This window comes from Rhinatrema bivittatum, chromosome 7 (assembly GCF_901001135.1).
Source record: "Rhinatrema bivittatum chromosome 7, aRhiBiv1.1, whole genome shotgun sequence".
Classification (NCBI taxonomy): domain Eukaryota; kingdom Metazoa; phylum Chordata; class Amphibia; order Gymnophiona; family Rhinatrematidae; genus Rhinatrema; species Rhinatrema bivittatum.
The window spans coordinates 223396568-223421164 of NC_042621.1; the positions used below are offsets into that span (position 1 = coordinate 223396568).

General features: G+C 49.2%; 1 protein-coding gene across 4 annotated transcripts in view; it reads right to left on the reverse strand.

Moving 5' to 3' along the window:
* LOC115095764 (solute carrier family 35 member G1-like) overlaps positions 1-24597 on the reverse strand; it is a 65348-nt gene that overhangs the window by 39263 nt on the left and 1488 nt on the right. The window lies entirely within an intron of this gene.

The window sequence follows — 24597 nt, forward strand, 5'->3', positions numbered from 1 at the left end:
GCTGTCAGGGATAGGGATTGAAGGTTGGGATGTCGCAACCGACCCTGATCCTGAGTGATGAGATTGGGAGCTACTCCCAGGCGTATTGGATCCCTGACTGACAGGTCTAGCAGTGTGGGAAACCATACTTGTCAAGGCCAATATGGGGCTATGAGAATCATGGACCCCTTGTCCTGTTGTAGCTTCACCAGTGTCTTGGTGATGAGCGGTATTGGAGGATATGCATATAGTAGGCCTGAGTTCCAAGGGCGAGCAAAGGCGTCCTTGGCTGGTTGGTTCTTCTGTTTGTGTAGAGAACAGAAGTTGTCCACTTTGTGGTTCAGATGCGACGCAAAGAGGTCTGTTGTTGGTTGTCCCCAACGTTGGAATATTTTGGTCGCAATAGAGGGATTTAGAGACCATTCGTGTGGTTGAAACTGGCGACTGAGTCGGTCTGCTAGTACATTTTGAATCCCTGCTAGATAAGTGGCTTGTAAGAACATTGAGTGGTTCAAGGCCCAGTCCCAAATTTGTGCAGCCTCCTGACAAAGGAGATACGAGCCCGTACCTCCCTGTTTGTTGATGTACCACATGGCTACAGTATTGTCTGTCTGGATTAGCACAGTCTTGTGTGACAGGCAGTCTTTGAACGCATGCAGCGCATAACGTATAGCTCGAAGTTCCAGAAAATTGATTTGATATGTGGCTTCGAGTTTGTCCAAGTTCCTTGAGTTAGAAGAGAGTCTACATGAGCTCCCCATCCCACTGTGGACGCATCTGTAGTTAACGTTATCTGAGGGATTGGTTTTTGGAAGGGTAGGCCCTTGCGCAAATTGTCCTTGTTTGTCCACCATTGTAGTGATGAGCGTAGTTGGTGGGTTATTTGGATTCGATAATGCAGTGGTTGAATGGCTTGGATCCACTATGATCGAAGAGTCCATTGGGTTAGTCGCATGGCAAGTCTTGCCATAGGAGTGACGTGAACTGTTGAAGCCATGTGGCCTAGTAAGATTAGAAACTGATGAGCTGTCACTTGCGGATGTATGGACATGGAGTACGCCAACCGGGACAGTGTGATTGCACGGTCTTCTGGAAGAAAAGCTTGTGCAAGGTTTGTGTTTAATTCCGCTCCTATGTATTGGAGTAGATGAGCCGGGTGTAGGTGGGATTTTTGATAATTGATGAGAAATCCCAGTTTGTGAAGTAGCTGTATTGTGTAATATAGAGAAGTTAGGGCTCCTTGTTGTGACTGACTTTTTATTAGCCAATTGTCGAGATAAGGAAACACATGAACACCTTGTTTGTGCAAATGTCCTGCTATTACTGCTAGGCATTTGGTGAATACTCTGGGAGCTGAGGCTAGGCCGAATGGTAAGACTCTGTATTGGAAATGCTGATGTCCCACCTTGAATCTGAGGTACTTGCGATGAGGTGGGAATATTGGTATGTGAGTATATGCATCTTGGAGATCCAGAGAACAAAGCCAATCCCCTCTTTGTATGAGTGGAAGCATGATGCCTAAGGACACCATTCTGAATTTTTCTTTTTTTAGAAATTTGTTGAGATTTCTGAGATCTAGAATGGGACGCAGGCCTCCGGTTTTCTTTGGGATGAGGAAATACCGGGAATAGAATCCTCTTCCCTTCTGATTGTGTGGTACGTATTCCACAGCTTTTGCTTTCAGAAGAGCAGATACTTCTGTTTGTAATTGAGGAATGTGTTCGAGATAGGAGTTTTGTGGTGGAAACTCCTGAGGGAGAGATGTGAAGTCTAGGTGGTAACCTTGGTGAACTATGGATAAGACCCACTGATCTGTTGTAATGTTTTCCCATTCTGTGTAAAATTGGGAAATTCTCCCTCCAACTGGTAATTCTGGATAAGGATTGGGTAGTTGGCTCTGCCCTCTGGGACGGCTTTCAAAAACCAGAGGTGGAAGCTGTTTGAGGCGGAGGCTGTGGCCTTGCAGCTCGTTGCTGTCGTTGCTGAGGACGTTGTTGAGTTCTTGGAGGCCGTGATCTAGAGGCCTGAGGATAATATCTCCTTGGTCTGTAGAAAGGACGCTTTGTGTCCCTACGTGGCGGCCTGCGGGTTGGATGAGATGCAGTGTCATGTGACAAAGTGGAGAGCTGCTTTAAGGTTTCAGAGTGTTCTCGAAGCTGTGCCACAGCATCTTGCACCTTTGTGCCGAACAAATTATCACCTTGGCACGGTAAGTCCACTAATTTGTCCTGTACTTCAGGACGTAAGACCGAAGCCTTAGCCAGGCCCATCTTCGTGCACTGATGCCAGATGCCGCAGTTCTGGAAGAGGTTTCGAAAGCATCATACGCTGCTCGTACCTCGTGCTTTCCAGCATCTAGACCCTTTTGAACGATTTGTTGTGCTGCCTCTTGCTGTTGCTGAGGCAGGGATGGGAGAAATTCTTCTATCTGTTTCCAGAGATTTCTCTGGTGCTGCGTCATATAAAGCTGATATGCAGCAATCTTTGAATTCAGCATAGCTCCCTGGTAAATCTTTCTTCCCATAAGGTCTAAGAATCTGTTATCCTTCCCAGGAGGGATAGAGGCATGTGTTCTGGATCTGCGTGATTTCTTTTGAGCAGATTCTACAACTAAGGAGTTGTGTGGGAGTTGAGGTTTTTCAAAACCTGGGGCTGCTTGAACTAAATATGTGGAGTCCACTCACCTATTTACTCCAGGGGTTGTGCAAGGGTGTTCCCAAATTCTTTGTTGAAGTTGCAACAGTACTTCATGCACTGGGATAGCCAAATTATGTTTTGGAGGATCTACAAATTGTAGTATCTCCAGGGTCTGTTGTCGTTCATCTTTTTCAGTTTGGAGCTGGAAAGGGATGGATTCTGACATCTCCTGGATAAAAGAAGAAAACGACAGGTCCTCTGGAGGGGACTGCTTCTTAGCCTGAGGCGGAGTATTTTCAGATAAAAAATCTTCTGAAGAATGCTCAGACTGTGTGTCAGACCATGTGTCTGATGTGGGCTGGTACTGATGAGTTTCTAACCCTCTAGATGGAGAAACTCTAGATGGAGAAACTCCAGATGGTCCTTGCAAGGGATCCTGAATATCAGGTGAACCATCACTGACTTCACCTTCCCTTTCTTCTTCAGGCTCTGTAGGTAAAGATGCTAAAAGGTCTTGATACCTTTTTGTGAGTATGGCATGTAATCTTCTTTCAGAAGAGGCTTCTGGAGCAGGCATGGAAGTGTGTTTATATTTTCCTGATGCCTTCTTTGATGAAGAAATTTTCCCCTGTACAGGAGCTCTAGTTGGAGCTAGGGTGTAATGAGGTGTTAATTGGGAAGTAGTTGGCATCGATGAAGTCAGGAATGAAAACATGGAAATGGGAATCATTGATGAAATGGGCCTAGAAGCCATTGTGGATATCGAGGTTTGTGAAATAATCGATTCCATCAATGGCTCCGGCATTTGGAATGGTACTGGCATCGCAGAGGTAGAGTAAGGTATCGACGATGAGGCTGCTGATATCGGTTGAGTAGCCGGCATCGCTGATGAACACCTCGGTAAGTCTTCCGGCATCGACAGGGCTGTTACTGCAGACGCTGTAGCCGGTATCGGCATCGAAATCGATGTCGGCATCGACTCGGTAGTCGGCATCGGCCCGGTGGTCGGCATCGACTGAAAAGTCAGCATCGAGCCGGCAGTCGGCATCGACACAGGGGTCGGCATCGGCGATGACGCCGGTATCTTCTCCTTCAGGGCATCGGTGACTATCTGCTTAATCAATGCGGTTAAGTCTGTCACAGATGTCGATGGCATCGATTCCTGGATGGATGTTACGGAGGTCGATGATATCTTTTGTCTTTTAGGTACCGGTTCCTCTGGCGGTGGTAATGGAGGAATTGAATGGTGCCTTCGGTGTTTATGTTTTGGACGAACATCAGATACTGATCTTGTCGATGACGCGGATGGTTTTGGCGAGGAGGCATCCCCCAAACCCTCCGGGATCTTTTTCTTTATCAATATCTTTTTTGTTATGCCCACCGGTGAGGATTTAGTGGAAGTTGTCGGCGATGGCGTTGTCTGAATTTGAAAAATTTGAGCCATCTTCTCATGACGAAGTTTCCTACCTTTCACCGTCATTTCTTGGCATTGGGCACAAGCCGCGATGCCATGATCTCCACCAAGACAGCGAACGCACTCGACGTGCGGGTCCGTAATCGACATAGTCCGGTTGCAGGCCGGACTTTTTTTGAAGCCCGAAGTCTTTTCAGTCGACATCCGTCGATGAATCCGGTTTTTCTTTTGGCGAAAAAACATATGGTGTTTGTCACCAGCCGGTGACAAACCGAGTGAGACCCGAAAAGGGCAAAAAGAGTTATAGAAACATAGAAACATAGAAACATAGAAATGACGGCAGAAGAAGACCAAATGGCCCATCCAGTCTGCCCAGCAAGCTTCCCTCATTTCTTCTCTCATACTTATCTGTTTCTCTTAGCTCTTGGTTCTAATTCCCTTCCACCCCCGCCATTAATGTAGAGAGCGGTGATGGAGCTGCATCCAAGTGAAATATCTAGCTTGATTAGTTAGAGGTAGTAGGGGTAGTAACCGCCGCAATAAGCAAGCTACACCCATGCTTATTTGTTTTTACCCAGATTATGTTATACAGCCCTTATTGGTTGTTTATCTTCTCCCCTGCTGTTGAAGCAGGGAGCTATGCTGGATATGCGTGAGGTATCAGTTTTTTTCTTCTCCCCTGCCGTTGAAGCAGAGAGCTATGCTGGATATGCATCGAAAGTGAAGTATCAGGCACATTTGGTTTGGGGTAGTAACCGCCGTAACAAGCCAGCTACTCCCCGCTTTGTGAGTGTGAATCCTTTTTTCTTCTCCCCTGCCGTATAAGCAGAGAGCTCTGCTGGATGTGTGAAGTAACAGTTTTTCTTTTCCCCTGCTGTTGAAGCAGAGAACTATGCTGGATATGCATTGAAAGTGAAGTATAAGAATGGAGTGATCAAGCTAGTTGAAAGGCATCAGGAATAGAGGAAGGTTATAAAAACTTTTCTAGTAGTGAGGTAACTCACAGGGCTCCTATGAACCGCGATGCATTTAGCAGTGCGGAAAAAAGAAGACTGGAGTGAGACCCCTGTGGCAGGGAATATCATGGCATGCCGGGCATGCTCAGTAGCCTCAGGCAGCCAGTTAAAAGCTTCTGGAAACTTGCCAGAAGTTTTTCCCGCTTAAGGGCTCCGTGAATGACGTCACCCATATGTGAGGACTAGCATCCTGCTTGTCCTGGGATAAAAGAAGTTTCTCCAATTTGTTTTAAACGTGTAACTTGCTAACATTATGCAGGCTGATGCAATATTGGCACGGGGAAAACAGGCATTCATAATTGAGCGCCTGCTCTCTTAACGTGCACTGATCGACCTCTCCAGGATGCCAGATTTAATATTTAAAATCAGCTGCTGTGGTCAAAAGTAGGCACTTGGGGAAATTATGCAACCCTAGCGCCTTCTCGGCAATGGGCGCCCAGGAGAGGTCGGCTGTCAGTGGGTTAGGTAAACGGACACTCGTTAATTTTCCTAACCTGACTGCTGACACACTTTAAAAAAAAAGCTTTTTTTCTTTGCTGCTCTGGCATTTAAGAAGAGAAATTGCCATGCTGGGCCAGACAAAGGGTCCATCAAGCCCAGCATCCTGTTTCCAACAGAGGCCAAACCAGACCACAAGAAATTGGCAATTACCCAAACACTAAGAAGATCCCATGACACTGATGCAATTGATAGCAGTGGCTATTCCCTAGGTATGAAGATAAAATTGTGTGTCAGGAGCACATTTTTTTTTGCATCAGAGGAGAATATCTAATAGCCTCATCAACATGAATTTACATGTGATGAGTGCTATTAGCTTTGCAGGGGGTTGGACATACTAATCCTCTTATAGCATAAGGGGTTGTGGACACGCGTCTAAAACATGCATCCAATCACGAGTTAACCAGTGTGTTCGGCTGAGCGCACTGTGGGGTAGATTTTCTAAATTTGCGCGATCGCGTACTTTTGTTTGCGCAGCAGGCGCAAAAAAAAGTACGCTGGATTTTATAAGATACGCGCGTAGCCGCGCGTATCTTATAAAATCCGGGGTCGGCATGCGCAAGGGGGTGCACATTTGCGCAACCTGCGTGCGCCGAGCCCAGCGCACGCTGCCTGTTCCCTCCGAGGCCGCTCCGATTTCGGAGCGGCCTCGGAGGGAACTTTCCCTCGCCCTCCCCTCACCTTCCCCTCCCTTCCCCTACCTAACCCACCCCCCCGGCCCTATCTAAACCCCCCTTACCTTTGTTCCACGATTTAAGCCTGCTAAAAGCAGACGTAAATATATGCGTGCCAGCGGGCTGCTGGCGCGCGATCACCCAACCCGGGGGCTGGTCCGGAGGCCTCGACCATGCCCCCGGGCCGGCGCCACGCCCCCGAAACGCCGCGTCATTTTAGACGCACCCCCGACACGCCCCTTTTAGAAAGCCCCGGGACTTACGCACGTCCCGGGGCTCTGCTCGCGCCGGTGGCCTATGCAAAATAGGCGCGCCGGCGCGCGAGGGCCCTGCACGAGTAAATCCGGCCGGATTTACGCGTCCAGGGCATTTAAAATCCGCCCGTGTATTGCATTGGCCTGATGGAGTGCCTCCCTAGTCCTATTATCTGAAAAAGTAAATAACTGATTCACATTTACCCGTTCCTAGTTCTCTTATGATTTTATAGACCTCTATCATATGTCCCCTCAACTGTCTCTTCTCCAAGCTGAACAGCCCTAACCTCTTTAGCCTTTTCTCATAGGGGAGCCGTTCCAACCCCTTTATCATTTTGGTCGCTCTTCTCTGTACTTTCTCCAATGCAGTTATATCTTTTCTGAGACATGGCGATCAAAATTGCACACAGTATTCAAGGTGCGATCTCACCATGGACCAATAAAGAGGAATTATGACACTCTGTTTTATTCACCATTCCCTTCTTAATAATTCTTAAAATTCTGTTTGCTTTCTTGATCGCCGCAGCACACTAAGCCAACAATGCTTATTTATTTATTTATTTATTTATTTATTTATAGTTTTTTTTATACCGATTTTCCTGCATAAAATGCATATCAAACTTGTTTACAATGAAACAGAATAAGCAGGAAGTAAAATTCCTTAGTCTAAATACATTTAAACGTCAATAATGAAATAATTTTAAACAAAGCAAAAAGCTAAATAACATTAATAAAAGTTAAATTATTAACATAAACATAAATACAATTATATTAGAAGGAGCACAAAGGTTAGCACGAAGGGGAGCACAAAGGGGAAAACCCCTTTGTCGCGCGACGCCTGGTGGAATCACGCCGTTAATCGGGTCGCCATGACGTCAGGGGGGGAGGGTCTTCAGATCGCTGATTTTCTCTTTTTACATCTCAGTTCTTTTTTCCTATTTTTTTGGGTCTTTTTCTCACAAGATGTAGTTTTCTTTAAGTGCCCGATGGTAGTGGGCTGCCCCTCTGTAACAGCGCCTGGTGGAATCGCGCCGTTAATCGGGTCGCCGCTGGCTGGTCGTCATGACGTCGGGGGGGGGGGGGGGGCAGGTCTTCAGATCGTTGATTTTCTCTTTTTACATCTCAGTTCGTTTTTACTATTTTTTTGGGTCTTTTTCTCACAAGATGTAGTTTTCTTTAAGTGCCCGATGGTAGTGGGCTGCCCCTCTGTAACAGCGCCTGGTGGAATCGCGCCGTTAATCGGGTCGCCGCTGGCTGGTCGTCATGACGTCGGGGGGGGGGGGGGCAGGTCTTCAGATCGTTGATTTTCTCTTTTTACATCTCAGTTCGTTTTTACTATTTTTTTGGGTCTTTTTCTCACAAGATGTAGTTTTCTTTAAGTGCCCGATGGTAGTGGGCTGCCCCTCTGTAACAGCGCCTGGTGGAATCGCGCCATTAATGGGGTCGCTGCTGGCTGGTCGTCATGTTAACGTATTATTCACTATATCGCCTAGATCTTTTTCCTGGGTGGTAACTCCTAATATGGAACCTTGTGACCTTGGACAAGTCACTTTACCCTCCATTGCCTCAGGTATAAACTTAGATTGTAAGCCCTCTGGGGATAGGGAAATACCTACAGTAGCTGAATGTAAACCGATGTGATATCTCAGATGTGATATCTCAGATCAAATGTCGGTATATAAAAAATAATAATAAATAAATAAATAAAAAAAACCATTGTATAACTACAGCATGGATTATTTTTACCTATAGGCATCATCTTGCACTTGTCCACATTAAATTTCAACTGCCATTTGGAAGCCCAATCTTCCAGTTTGACAGGGTCCTCCTGCAATTTATCCAATCTGCATGTTATTTAACTACTCTGAATAATTTTGTCTCATTGGCAAATTTAAAGGGCCTGCGATGGGAAAAACCCTGCAGACCTTGTTGCTGATATCATCGCCCTGGGGCTATTTAAGGCTGGTCCTTGCCTGGAGCCTTTGCCTTGGCAATAGGTCTTCTCCATCTGGAGCAGTGGTTTGCTGAGTTCCTGGTCTTCTTCTTTCTCACAGGACAAGCAGGATGGTAGTCCTCACTTATGGGTGACATCACAGGATGGAGCCCAATCATGGAACACTTTTGTCAAAATTTCTAGAACTTTGACTGGCCCCTGCTGGGCATGTCCAGCATGGCACTAACCCTGCAGCCAGCAGGGGTCCCCCTTCAGTCTTCTTTTTTCCACGCAGCAGTAGCCACGTGGTTAAGGAGATCTACAGAGATTCCTGACAGAATTTTCCTCACGGAATTACTAAAAAATGTCATACCCCACAGGGGTCCCTCCTTCGAATTTTTGACTCCGCGGTACTCCGGTAAGTTTTTACCCGTTTTCGGTTGATTCCTGTCGAATTTAGCCCTCGCAGCCTACTGGCCGTCGACTGTACCGCGGCTCGAATTTTTTCATGGCCATGGCATCGGGGTTCCATCGGTGCCCGGACTGCAATCGCACCATGTCCATTTCAGACCCTCATAAGGTCTGTGTAATGTGTCTCGGATGTGAGCACGATGTCCTGACCTGCACCAAATGTGCCCTAATGACACCAAAAGGTCGCAAGGCCAGAATGAAGAAGATGGAACTTCTCTTCCGTGCTCAAACCCTGACGCCGTCAATTGCATCAACGACTCAGAACCGGCACCGTCAACTTCGTGCCAGTATCGACCACCGGCCGGTGATCGCCCGGCATCGACGACTTCTTGGCCTTCAACCACTTCTACTCCCCCTCAGGACCGAGAGGATCGAAGAGAAAAACATCGCCACCGACATCGGAAGTCTTGGATCATCGAGGGAGCGAAACCATCGACCTTGCAATCGTCTGAGCCGCCGAAGAAACCCCGTCCAGAAAAGGCAGCGACCTTTTAGGCGACCGGGGCACCGAGGCAACCCTCACCCAAAAGGGGATTGGGAGCCACGACTCCGCCTTTAACGGTGGTCTCTCTGGCTATGCCTCTGCCTCCTTCTTCTGTTCTGGAGCCGGGGCTGCTTGCTCCAGGTTTCCAAGAAGAACTGGACCGACTGGTTCAGGAGGCCATTGACAAGGCGATGAAATAACTCCAAGTTCCTCTGGCACCGACACCGGTACCAATCATGGAACCGACCGCTGACCCGATTCCGGCAGCGTGACACTGCTGCTATCGAAAATGGAAGCGCTCATCGCTGCTTTTCCACCGATGGATCCCGGGTCACCAATGGCTCCGGTGCCCTCTCTGCTTACCTTGTCATCGGGAGGAGAAACACCATTCCGCATCCCTCCATCGGGAGTTCGGCCGATGCCTCAGCCATCGATGCTGATACGTCCATCGATGCCGATGCGTCCGTCAACACCACCGATCCAGTCATCGATACCCTCGATGCCTGCACCGGTGCCTCCACTTATTCCTTCGGTTCCTTCGCAGCCTAGACCAGGAGCTTCAGGGATTCCACTGTCCCGTCCCCCTAGGGCTCCTAGAGGGGCAGATGCCAATCCCTATGATACCTGGACAGATGATTCTTCACCAGACACCGATGCCCTGTCTTCACCACCTTCTCCCACCGAAAGCAGAAAGCATTCTCCTCCAGAGGACCTTTCCTTCATCAACTTTGTGAAGGAGATGTCTGAATTGGTTCCTTTCCAATTACAGACCGCACACGATGACAGGCATCAAATGATGGAGCTGTTGCAATTCCTGGATGCCCCCAAGGAAATAACCTCCATCCCTATTCACCAAGTTCTTCTTGATCTCCTCAAAAAGAACTGGGAACTCCCTGGGTCTGTTGCTCCAGTCAACAGGAAGGCTGATACCACTTATTTGGTACAGTCAGCCCCAGGTTTTCAAAAATCTCAATTGGATCACCACTCTGTCGTTGTGGAATCTGCACAGAAGAGGGCAAAGAGATCAAAACCTCACACTTCTTTTCCCCCGAACAAGGAGCAAAGATTTCTAGATGCCATTGGTCGCCCAGTCTTCCAGGGCTCAATGCTCATTTCTCGAATCGCCTCTTATCAGCTCTATAAGAATCACCTCTTATCAGCTCCATAAGATATATAGAGCTTATAAGATATATATCTATAAGATATATCTTATATATATATCATATATTTATTTATTTATTTATTTAAAACTTTTATATACCGACGTTCAAATGGATATCACATCGGTTTACATAATAACAGGGGTAACAATTAACATCAGTAGGAGGAAAATAATAGTTACATCTAACAAGGGAAATTCAAAAGGAACGGGATGTCGAAGGAGAGAAGCAGAGTTAGTGAGGAGTAGAGTTAACGTTGAGAGAGAGAGAAAGAAAGCAACTATATTACATTACTGCCACATTATAATACGGTACAGTAGTAGAGTATTGTATAACATTATCTGAAGGTAATATATATATATATATCGTATATATATCTTATATATATCATATATATATATCTTATATTTATCTTATATATATCTTATATATATGATATATCTATAAGATATATAAGATATATCTATAAGATATATATAGCTTATAAGATATATAGAGCTTATATCGAATCGCCTCTTATCAGCGCTATAAGACCCAAGCCTTCCCTGAGAGCTAAAACTTTATGTAGCGATAGACGGTATCCCAACCATTGTACATATGTTTCAGAGTTTTGTATCTTGTTGCAGTTAATCGTGTTTATGATTGTCTCCATAAAAGTTCTTTGTAAACCTGTTCCAATGTAACTCGCCCCTGAGGCGACTGTTCAGTTCCATGTAAACCGGTGCGATATGTATTGTATACAGGAACATCGGTATATAAAAACTAAAAATAAATAAATAAATAAATAAATAAGACCCAATACAACAGGGTCTTATTTAAGCAGATAGAAGACTTAACAGACTCCCTGCCTCAACAATTTCAAGATCAGCTCCAAACCCTAGTCAATAAGGGTTTTGAGGCAGGAAAGCCTGAGATAAGATCATCTTACGATATTTTTGATACTGCAATCAGGATATCTGCAGCTGCTATCTCGGCAAGAAGATGGGCTTGGCTCAAGTCTTCCGACCTTCACCCTGAAGTGCAGGACAGACTGTCCGACCTGCCCTGTGTAGGAGACAATCTGTTTGGCGAACAGATTCAACGAATGGTGGCGGAACTCAAGGACCATTATGAAACCCTGCGTCAGCTCTCCCTGATGCCTTCTGAGTATGCTTCTAAACAGCCATTCAGGAAGGATACTAAAAAGTCATTTTTCCGTCCATTTTTTTAGTGTCGCTGTGTTTAAAAAAGGATTGGATAAGTTCTTGGAGGAGAAGTCCATTACCTGCTATTAAGTTCACTTAGAGAATAGCCACTGCCATTAGCAATGGTAACATGGAATAGACTTAGTTTTTGGGTACTTGCCAGGTTCTTATGGCCTGGATTGGCCACTGTTGGAAACAGGATGCTGGGCTTGATGGACCCTTGGTCTGACCCAGTATGGCATGTTCTTATGTTCTTACCCTTCCAAAAGGCCCAGTCTCATCAGATACGAAAACAGAAGCCACAAGCAGCTCCTCAGCCGGGCCCTGCTTCCGGTTTTTGACTCCTGCATAGAGAGCAGCAGCCAGCTTCCACTGCCCCAGATAACAATGGGAGGTCGATTGTGCCATTTCCTCAACAAGTAGCACACAATCACCTCAGACCAGTGAGTTTTTGCCATAATCTCTCATGGTTATCACCTGAACTTTCTCTCCATCCCACCTGACTCCCCACCTCTGTAGACGTGGGGAACATCCAACCACTCACCACTCCTGGAACAGGAGGTCTCCCTCCTCCTCCAGTCCAGAGCAATAGAACCAGTGCCCTATTCCCAACAAGGCCTAGGATTCTATTCCCGGTACTTTCTAAACCCCAAGAAATCAGGAGGCGTTCGTCCAATTCTGGACCTATGTGCCCTCAACAAGTACCTCTACCGAGAAAAGTTCAAGATGGTGACCTTGGGTTCCCTCCTTCCTCTTCTGCAAAGAGGAGACTGGCTCTGCTCTCTCGATCTCCAGGACGCATACACTCATATTGCGATAACTCCATCTCATCGCAAATACCTGAGATTTCTGGTAGGCCCCAAGCACTATCAATACCGAGTGCTTCCATTCGGCCTCGCGTCTGCACCACGAGTCTTCACAAAATGTCTCGTAGTAGTTGCTGCCTTCCTCAGGACTCAAGATTTTCATGTCTACCCCTATCTAGACGATTGGTTGATCAGGGCTCCCACTCAACAAACTGCTCTGTCGTCCCTACATCTTAACTTACATACTCTGATTTCGCTAGGATTTCTCGTCAACTTTGTCAAATCCTACTTAGTCCCATCTCAAACCTTATCATTCATAGGGGCAGACTTAGACACCTTGCAGGCAAAAGCTTTTCTACCTCAACAACGAGCTCTTACTCTCGTCTCTCTTGCACACCAGCTGCAGTCTCAGCACTCCAGGACTGCACGCCACTTTCTCATCCTACTGGGACATATGGCGTCCTCAGTTCAGGCCACTCCAATGGCCCGCCTAGCCATGAGAGTCATGCAGTGGACTCTAAGGTCACAATGGACTCAATGCATTCAGCCCCTGTCGACCATTGTCCATGTCACCGATTCACTCCGTCAGTCTCTACCCTGGTGGAAAAATCAGATCAATCTCCTCCAAGGCTTGCCCTTCCAGGATCCAGACTCTCAAATAACTCTCACCACTGATGCTTCCATCCTTGGCTGGGGAGCCCATGTGGCCGATCTGCAGACACAAGGATCTTGGTCTCCAGAGGAAGTCAAACATCAAATAAATTTCCTGGAGCTTCGAGCAATCAGATATGCTCTCAGGGTATTTCAGGATCGCCCCTCCAACCAAGTCATCCTGATTCAGAAGGACAACCAGATGGCCATGTGGTACATCAACAAACAGGGAGGGACGGGCCCCTACGTACTGTGTCAGGAAGCTGCGCAGATATGGGCGGAGGCCCCCTCCCACTCGATGTACCTCAGGGCCATTTACTTGCCGGGAGTGGACAATGTGTTAGCAGACAAGCTAAGTCGCACCTTTCAACCTCACGAGTGGTCTCTCAACCCCTCAGTGGCGGACTTGATCTTCCAACAATGGGGTTACCCTCACATAGATCTCTTCGCGACATGTCAAAACCGCAAAGTAGAGAACTTTTGCTCTCTCACTAGCAGCCAGCACTCACAACCAAGAGATGCATTCTCCCTCTCATGGGTGACAGGTCTCCTATATGCATTCCCTCCACTTCCACTTCTCTCAAAGACTCTCGTGAAATTATGTCAGGACAAGGGAAACATGATCCTGATAGCACCTCACTGGCCTCGCCAAGTGTGGTTTCCAATACTTCAGGATCTCTCCATTCGCAGGCATATTTCCTTGGGAAAGGACCCACTTCTGACTGGGCCACCCCAATCTTCAAGCCTTGTCCCTGACGGCATGGATGTTGAAAGGTTAATCCTTCAGCCACTTAACCTTTCTGAATCAGTTTCCCGTGTCCTGATTGTTTCACGGAATCTTTCCACGAGAAAATCTTCTTCTTACTAATGGAACAGGTTTCAGTCATGGTGCTCTTCTCAATCCCTTGACCCCTTTACCTATTCAATCTCGAAGTTTCTGGACTATCTCTGGCACTTGTCAGAGTCAGGTCTAAAAACTTCCTCCATCAGAATGCATGTTAGTGCGGTGGCCGCCTTCCATAAAGGTGTTGGGGGTGTTCCCATATCAGTACAACTCCTTGTAACATGATTTCTGAAGGGCTTGCTTCACCTCAAGCCTCCACTGCAGCCTCCGCCTCTTCTTGGGACCTCAATCTGGTTTTGCATCGGCTCACGAAACCACCATTCGAGCCTCTCCAATCATGTGAACTTCATTATCTCACATGCAGGCCGATTCAGTAAACTCCGCGGGAGAGCGGACGAATGCTTGCTCTCCCAGCGCACGCACCGGCCCCTTGCCGGTGCGCGCAATGCAGTATTCAAATTAGGTGGCACGGTAGAAATGGGGAAAAGGAGGCGCCAGGGACACTAGCGCGTCCCTAGCACCTCCTTTTTGACAGGAGGGCGGCTGTCAGCAGGTTTGACAGCCGACACTCAATTTTGCCGGCTTCGGTTCTCGAGCCCGCTTACAACCACGGGCTCGGAAACCGGACGCCGGCAAAATTGAGCGTCCGGTTTTCGGCCCGACAGCCGCAGGCCGAATTCAATTTTTTTTTTACTTTTTTTACTCTTTGGGACCTCCGACTTAATATCGCTATGACATTAAGTCGGAGGGTGCACAGAAAAGCAGTTTTTACTGCTTTTCTGTGCACTTTCCCGGCGCTAATTTCTGAAAGTAAAATGTGCGGCTTGGCTGCACATTTTACTTTCTGTATCCCGTGCGCATACCTAATAGAGCCCTCAACATGCATTTGCATGTTGAGGGCACTATTAGGTGCCGCAGGTTGGACGTGCGTTTTCCTCCCCTTACTGAATAAGGGGTAAGGGAAAACACGCATCCAATAGCAGGCTAACAGTGCGCTCCATTGGAGCGCACTGTTCTTATCGGCCTGATGGAAAGTGATTTTCCTTTTGGCTATCACTTCGGCTCGGAGAATTAGTGAGTTGCAGGTTCTAGTTACCTATCCGCCTTACACTAAACTTCTGCAGGATCGGGCAGTACTCCACACTCACCCTAAGTTCTTGCCTAAGGTAGTATCAGAATTTCATCTTAATCAATCCATTATCCTACCTACCTTTTTTCCCAGGCCCCAATCCAATCCAGGAGAGCAGGCTCTGCATACCCTTGATTGCAAACGGACTCTAGCATTCTACCTAGACCGTACAGCTGCCCACAGAAAAAGCACTCAATTGTTTGTCTCTTTCCATTCCATCAAATTGGGGCAGCCTGTGGGTAAGCAAACTCTCTCCTCCTGGTTAGCGGACTGCATATCCTTTTGCTATCAGCAAGCAGGCATTCCACTTCAAGACCGTGTTAAAGCACACTCTGTGAGGGGCCATGGAGAATTCAGTAGCACACCTACAATCGGTGCCGCTTCCTGATATTTGCAGGGCTGCCACCTGGAGTTCTCGCCATACCTTTACAGCCCACTATTGCTTGGACAAAGCCGGAAGACAAGATTCCATCTTCGGCCAATCTGTCCTACGCAACCTATTCACAACTTGACGTACCAACACCCTTCCGCCTGCCCGGTTGGGTTCAGGATGCCCTCGGCCAAAATTCTCCTCAGTCCTAGTGCCTTGCACACTTGAGTACATTTGGTGCACACTCGGACATCCTCAGCTCAGTACTCACCCATATGTGAGGACTACCATCCTGCTTGTCCTGTGAGAAAGCAAATGTTGCTTACCTGTAACAGGTATTCTCACAGGACAGCAGGATGTTAGTCCTCACGACACCCGCCCGCCGCCCCGTGGTGTTGGGTTCATTACGTTTCTTATTTTATTTTTCAGTACTTCCTGTAGCTTTTTAAACAAGACTGAAGGGGGACCTCTGCTGGCTGCAGGGTTAGTGCCATGCTGAGCATGCCCAGTAGGGGCCAGTCAAAGTTCTAGAAACTTTGACAAAAGTGTTCCGTGATTGGGCTCCATCCTGTGATGTCACCCATATGTGAGGACTAACATCCTGCTGTCCTGTGAGAACACCTGTTACAGGTAAGCAACATTTGCTTTCTTCCCTTTGGACTGATCTTAGCTTAATCCCGGACTGGACTTCGACCCTACACTTCTCACCGCCTGCCTCAACCTTTGCCTGGACTTGACCATGAGCTTTGCTGCCTGCCCCTGACCTCGGCCTCTATCACCACCGTTCTCTTCTCTGAACCCCTGGCTGTTCCTCAACCAACCCTTTGGCGTGCTGTCTGCAATGTTCCAACTTCCTGGACGTCCACCTCCGCAAAGGCCTCACCTAAGATCAGCCAGCCCCGCACCAGAGGGCTCAACCTAAGGGGAACATGGGCTGGTATTAGTGAAGCTCCAGCTGGGCCTCTGCTTCCACGAGCCTCGCCTACTGATGGTGGGGACCTGTGGGGCTCCTTCCTACAGGTAGCATCAACTCCCCCTCGGTCCAAGGGTCCACCAGCAAAACAGGCTCACTGGTCTATACCAAAAGTGGTATCAGACTTCCATCTGAACCAAACCATACAGTTACTGTTGTTCTACCCAAAGCCTCACAAAACAAAACAAGAACAGATTTACCATTCACTGGATTGTAGATGAGCCCTACTGTATTATCTTTCAAGAACAGAGACTTATCAGAAGACAAAACAGCTCTTTAAATCCTATGCAGGCAATAAGGGTCAAAATGTCAACAAATAAACTATACCTTAAAAAAACTTGCACCACCAATGCCGATAAAACCACATCATATACGAGCAATGGTTACTTCAACAGCATATCAGAATACTATACCCATATCTGAGATATTGCAAGTTGCAACATGGACTACCAAGGACACATTTATAAAATACTATTGTCTGGGAAATGTCTCAATTCTGATACAGCCTTTGTAAAAGTGATTTCTAAGCAGTATATAAGGACTCAAAAAATAAAAAGAGAAAAGTAGCTTTCTGCAAATATTTCAGGGTTACAAAAAATAATAATAATAATAATAATAAAATTTAAAAAATATATACATAGTGTAGCAACACAAGCTCAGAAGGCCACTTGAGCGGCTGTGTTGCATGCTTGTCCATGAAGAAAGCAGAATTGCTTATCTGATAGGGTGTTCTCCATGGACAGCAATGCAAACAGCCACACAATCGCTCCCGCCTCCTAGGAAAGCTAACTAAATCATCTACTGGACAAAATTGTGGGACTCTAGAACACAGACCATTGGGTGGAAAGAACCATGCATGCTCAGAGCAAAGATCTAGAAGATTCTGAGCACAGATAAAGAGCCTGCCTGAACTCCACCCCGTAGGATAACTTGTGTGGCTGTTTGCGTTGCTGTCTACGAAGAACACTTGTTTCAGATAAGGCACTCTTCCTATGCTGATTCGACCAGGGCCCTGCACCCTCCTAAGTGATGGCTGCTTGTTCATCATTGTAAATCGATGCACATTATGTAGCAGTGTTCCCATCTAGGGTGTCTTCTGTTCTTTCCAATCAGTTGATAAGAATATTTTGAAAGGATTTTTCTTTCTTTCTTAAAGACGTCTGTCGACTACAAAATAAAATAAGAGCAATTGTTTTCACATGACATGGATGTCTCTAATTAAACACTGCTTACTTGCCTTTGGGCCGATACAGTAAAGCGTGGCCGCGCGGTTTTTATACTGCTTTGGACGCACATTTTGAGCGCAGAAGACGGACACGCGATTCAGTATCGGCTTTTACGCGCCCTTAGCGCTTGCAGAAAAAGATGCGTATCCATTTCCGCCAGCTGCATGTATATGATATGTTAATGATCAGATTAGCTATTCCCCCCGATACAGTAACGCGCACCCAAATTATCGCCTTTTTAACCAGCTTATTTACCGCGTCTTTAACCTCTATATTTACCGCCTACCCTGACCCTGGCATTAGTGTGGTGTTCAGTCAGCAAAATCAGCCAAACAGAAGAGGAGCACATGGAATGCACATGGAATACAAAGGGAAAATCAACCAAACACAAGAGGAGCACATGAAGAGCATACAGATGGAATACAAGGACAAAATCAACCAAACAGAAGTGGAGCACATGGGATAAAAAGGGAAAATCACCCCAACAGAAGAGAAGCACATGCAGAGCTTTCAGACGTCCGGAAAGGCAGCGAGGCCTTTCAGTTATGGACTTCCGGAAAGAGGCAGGAACGTCCATGAACGGAAGCCCCGACCTTGGACGTCCGGCCGGGCGCTCAAGGCAGCAGTCATGGACGTTGGAAAGCAGCAGGGCCTCCGATCATGGACGCCCGGAAAGAGGCAGGAACGTCCATGAACGGAAGCCCCGATCTTGGATGTCCGGCCAGGCGCTCAAGGAAGCGGCCATAGACAGAGGCCCCGAGCTTCACAGACACCCCGACCTTCACAGATGCCCGGACGTCGTTGCACGTCCATGCTCAGAGGCCCCGACCTTGGACTTCCGGCCGGGCGCTCAAGGCAGACATGGACGTTGTAAGACAGCGGGGCCTCCCCTCCGATCATGGATGCCCATAAAGAAGCAGGGACATCCATGAACGGAAGCCACGACCTTGGACGTCCAGCCGGGCGCTCAAGGCAGCGGCCATGGACGTTTGGAAGGCAGCGTTCCCGTCTCTTTCCGGGCGTCCATGCTCGGAGGCCCCGACCTTCACAGACGCCCGGACGTCCTTGTACGTTCTTAAGCACCCAGATGTGGAAGGTTGGGGGTGGCCTCCGATCAAGGACGTCCGGATGCTTAGGGCAGCGGCCCCGGTGTCCATGCGGGGTCTGTAGAAAAGAACCAACCACTTACCTGCTGGAATGAAATTTGAAATGACATTTGAAATGACAGGTATGATGCTAGCGCACCCTGGATACTGTATAGGCGCTGTATACCGCTCTATACAGTAAAATGGATTATAACGCCTACCGCTTCATAGGCGCACTTTTGACGCTCCTTTGCTGCCGCTTGGATTTGTGTCTAATTTGAATACTGAATCGCGCGGCTTGAGAACTAAAATGTGCGCGCGTCAAACACGCGGACACCTGGCTCTGCCGCACTTTTTTTTACGCGTCGGTACTGTATTGGCCTGCTTGTTGGGCTATGTTTATATATATATATCTATATATATAGATATATATGTATATATGTATATCTATATCTATATAGATATATATATCTCAATTAAAAGAAAATTAGGTTCTTACCTTTTGCTAATTTTCGTTCCTGTAGTACCGAGGATCAGTCCAGTCTCCTGGGTTTTGCCCCCCCTCTAGCAGATGGAGACAGAAGTTTACAAAAAACAAACTCCGCCTATATTTAGGCTGGTGCCACCTACAGTCTGGCAGTATTACTTAATGTCAAAGCAGGACAACATCAAACATATAACCCTGATAACGATTAAAATTACCTCAAAACTATGCAATACTAAGCATAACTCCACCCAACTGGGTACCGAACTCGAGGTAACCATCAATAATTCTTCCTGATTTAGAAAACACACACAGACCACACAGCCTCTCCCAGCAGAAAATCCCAACACTGGGCGGGACTCTGGACTGATCCTCGGTACTACAGGAACGAAATTAGCAAAAGGTAAGAACCTAATTTTCTTTTCCCTGTACGTACCAGGATCAGTCCAGACTCCTGGGATGTACCAGAGCTTACCTTACTTGGGGTGGGAGCCGGAGAGGCCTGCTCGAAGCACCCCTTCTCCAAACCCCGTCGACCCTGGCACTTTCACATCCAAACGATAGTGCCGGGCAAAGGTGTGGACTGATTTCCAGGTGGCTGCCCTACAGATCTCCTCTGTAGGTATATGGTAGCATTTCGCCCAGGAAGCAGCCTGGGCGCGAGTAGAGTGGGCTCGCAGTCCCGCGGGCAACGACTTCCCCTGTAACAGGTACGCCGACCGAATGGTTTCTTTCAACCACCGAGCAATCGTAGTCTTGGAGGCAGCCTTACCCCACCTTGAACCACCATAGAGCACGAATAGGTGGTCGGATTCCCTGAAGGCATTGGTGACTTCCAAATAATGTAGCAGCGCGCGTCGCACATCTAACTTATGAAGATCCTTAGCCATAGGATCCGAAGACTGCACCTGCCCAAAAGATGGCAACTCTACCGTCTGATTCACGTGGAACGAGGAAACCACCTTGGGTAAAAAAGATGGTACCGTCCGCAACGAGATTACCGAATCCGAAATCCGCAAAAAAGGCTCCTGATACGACAGAGCCTGAAGCTCAGAAATCCGTCGTGCCGATACCATGGCCACCAAGAATACCACCTTTAGAGTTAAATCCTTAAGCGTGACTCTGCGAAGGGGCTCAAAAGGTGCCGCACACAATGCTTTAAGGACAACATTCAAATTCCAGGACGGGCAAGGCTGCCGAATCGGAGGCCGCAAATGCCTTGCCCCCTGAAGAAAACGCACTACATCCGGATGCGCTGCCACCGAGGTTCCATGAACTAGACCTCGCAAGGAACCTAACACCGCCACTTGCACCCTCAAGGAACTACAAGAAAGACCCTTGGACAAACCGTCCTGGAGAAACAGAAGTATGTCCAGGATAGCCGCTCGGGTAGGCACCACGCTGTGCTCCAAACACCAAGACTCAAAAACTCTCCACACTCGCACATAAGACATGGACGTAGACTTCTTTTGGGAACGCAAAAGGGTAGAGACCACCGTCTCCGTGTACCCCTTAGATCTCAACCGCTGCCTCTCAAAAGCCATGCCGCTAGACAAAAGCGATGCACCAGGTCAAAACAAACGGGCCCCTGGTGCAGGAGGTCCGGAAGATACGGAAAACGAAGCGGCTCCGCGACCGCTAGATTCAGCAGGTCCGCGAACCACGGCCTCCTTGGCCATTCTGGGGTGACGATGATCACGTCCGCAGGGTGCTTCTCGATTCGACGTAGCACCCTTCCTATGAGAGGCCACGGAGGAAACACATAGAGCAACACATCCGTCGACCACGGCACCACCAGCGCGTCTACTCCTTCCGCAGCCATCTCCCGCCGGCGAGCAAAAAAACGGGGAGCTTTCGCATTCTTGAACGTAGCCATCAGGTCTACCGCTGGCGTGCCCCACCGAGCGCAGATGAGTTGGAATGCTTCCCCCGCGAGCTCCCACTCTCCGGGATCCAACCAGTGGCGACTGAGAAAATCCGCCTGGACGTTTTCTACACCGGCTATGTGAGAGGCCGCAATACTGCTCAGATGGGCCTCCGCCCATATCATCAACGACCGAGCTTCGGCCGCCACCGGCTGACTCTTGGTTCCCCCCCTGCCGATTGACGTAAGCTACCGTGGTCGCATTGTCCGACAGAATTCTGACCGACCGACCGTGGAGGAGCGGAAGGAACCTCAACAGAGCCAGCCGCACCGCTCGAGTTTCCAACTGATTGATGGACCACGACGCCTCCCGAGCAGACCATGTCCCCTGAACTGCCTGCCCAAGACAGACCGCTCCCCAACCGAGCAGACTGGCGTCCGTGGTAACCACCGTCCACGATGGAGTCTCCAACGAAACCCCGCGACTCAAGTTGGCCTGGCAGAGCCACCACGGCAAGCTGTCTCTGGCATCCTGGGTCAATGGCAAGCCGAGGAAGTATTCCTTCGAGATTGGGCGCCAGCGGGAGAGCAACGCTGACTGCAAAGGACGCATATGAGCGAACGCCCAAGGAACTAACTCCAGCGTGGAGTTCATAGAGCCCAATACCTGTAAGTAATCCCATACTATTGGTAGTGGCTTGCATAACAACCTTCGAATCTGAGCTTGCAACTTCAGTATTCGATCCTGTGTGAGCGACACCGTGCCCTGACACGTGTCGAACAAAGCTCCCAAATATTCCAGGGATTGAGACGGTATGAGATGGCTCTTGGCTACATTGACCACCCAGCCCAGCGAGCGTAACAGTTGGAGAACCCGCTGAACCGCCAGATGACAAAGCTCTCTCGACTTGGCCCGAATCAGCCAATCGTCCAAGTATGGATGCACCAACAGCCCCTCTTCGCGGAGTCTCGCTGCCACCACCACCATAATCTTGGTGAACGTGCGAGGAGCCGTTGCCAGACCAAAGGGCAACGCCTGAAACTGGTAATGCTGCCCCATTACCGCAAACCGGAGAAACCGTTGGTGCTCCTGCTGAATGCCAATGTGAAGGTATGCCTCCGTGAGATTCAGAGAGGCCAGAAACTCCCCCTTCCTCACAGACGCAATTACGGACCGCAACGTTTCCATCCGAAACCGCGGAATCCTCAGACACTTGTTGACACTCTTCAGGTCGAGAATGGGACGAAACGTTCCTTCCTTCTTGGGTACTACAAAATAAATGGAATAACGGCCCTCTCAGAGCTCGTCGGGAGGGACCGGCACTATGGCCCCGAGATCGCGTAGCCGAGCAAGAGTCGCCCGCACCGCTCGACGTTTTTCTGAAAAACCGCAAGGGGACACCAGGAAACACCGGGACGGGCGGTGCGAAAAATCTAACGCGTAGCCGTGCCTTATCACCTCTAGTACCCACTGATCTGACGTGATTCTTGTCCATTCCTCGTAAAACCGGCTCAACCTGCCGCCAATCTTGGGAACGGAGGAATGGACCGGCCTCACATCATTGTGCTGGCTTACCGCCCTGCGCAGTCTGACCGGCTCCCGGACGGCTGAAACGGCACCCACGAAAGGACTGAGAATAAGATTGCTGACGGGTAGCACTGTGACGAAACAAAGAGTTCGATCCTCGAGACATCCGTGGCCTACGACCGCCGCAAAACCGAGGACGAGAGGCTGGAACCCCCCGGTATCGTGGCCTATCCTCCGGTAGGCGGTGCACCTTATTCTCCCCTAAGGATTCAATCAGGTCCTCCAACTCCTTGCCAAACAGCAATTTCCCCTTAAAGGGGAGGGAACCCAACCGAGCCTTGGAGGTGCCATCCGCCACCCAATGACAGAGCCACCGCTGAGAGCATAGTTCTTGTGGAAGTGCGCAAGAGATCATAAAAAGCATCCGCACTATAGGCGATGACAGCTTCCAACCGACTTGCCTGCCGCACCTCGTCCGATGACAGGGACTCATTGGCCAAGAGCTGTTGCGCCCAGCGAAGACCCGCTCTCAAAGAAAAATTACTGCAAATCGCCGCCCGGATTCCCAACGCCGAAACCTCAAAAATGCGCTTCAGTTGAACCTCCAACTTCCTATCCTGTATATCCTTAAGCGCCGTACCTCCAGTCACCGGGATGGTGGTCTTCTTCGTTACCGCTGCTACCGCCGAATCAATTCTCAGCAGGCACAGGAGCTCCAGAACATCCTCTGGCAGTGGATATAACTTATCCATGGCTTTTGCCACTTTCAGGCCCAAATCTGGAGTATCCCACTCCTTAAAAAGTAAATCTGAGGCCGAGAAGTGCAACGGAAAAGCCGAAGGCGGACCCTGGAGCCCCAAGACAACCGGATCCGTCTGTCCAAGACGAGACTCAACCTGTGGAAGCGGAATTCCCAGCTCCCCCAGGATCTCCGGAATAAGGGGTCCTAACTCATCCTTCCGGAATAACCTGACCACCTTCGGATCACCCCCTCAGCTCCATGGGGCGCTCCGGAACCTTTAGCCCCCGGCTCTCCGTCCCCCTCAACCCCCCTGGGACGGAAACTCCAGATCCTCCGTCAGCTCCTCTAGCTCCTCTGACTCCGTAGAGGAGTCCTGATGACCCTCTGCCCCCCGGGAGCGAAGGGGTCTGGCCCGAGCCGGCCCCCCATCCCCTGGACCGGGCTTCGGTACTCGTAGCCCCAATCTCAGAGGAAGGGGTCCCTTGTGTCCTTTTTCTGGCCAGGCGCTGGGCCTTAAAGGCCTTGTGCATGAGCAGCACAAACTGTGAATTAAAAGAGGAGTCCGAGGAGCCCTCCTCGTCACCCCCTTCCCTGGGGGAATCCTCACTAAGCGCCCTGGCCCCTACTGGCCTTTCCCCCCCCCCCCCCCCCCGCAGGCCTCTGCTGGGGGGACAAATGCGGCGGGGCAACAAACTCCCTGCTGTCTCGTAGGCCCGCACTTGTCTCGGCTGTCCGCGCCGAGAAAATGGCCGCCGTTCCCGCCGAAAACGCGCTCAAAATGGCGGCCGCCCCCGGCAGCGCCGAAGACGGCCGCTCCAAGAACATTGAGACGGCCGCGGAGGACCCAGCGCGAGGCTGTTTACCCCTCCGGGTCCCCGATGCCGATCCTCCCTCTCCCCCGCCCACACATCCAGAGTACAGGCTGTCTCGAGACAGCCGCACCGCCGCGGACCCGCAGGCCCTGCAAGCAGCCTGCCTGGGCATGATGTCGCCGCGAAGCGGGAAGGGGAAGCCCGTGAAGAAAAATTCCCCCCCCCGGGGCCCTCCCCTGATCGCCGCGCCACCAGTCACTGCGAGGAAGAGAGAAAAATCGCCAGGAACAGCACATCTACCACACACACAAACAGGTTCACCTTGTTCTTTTTTTTTTTTTTTTTTAACTTTACCTCGGATCCGGAGCCGGCTGGGGGG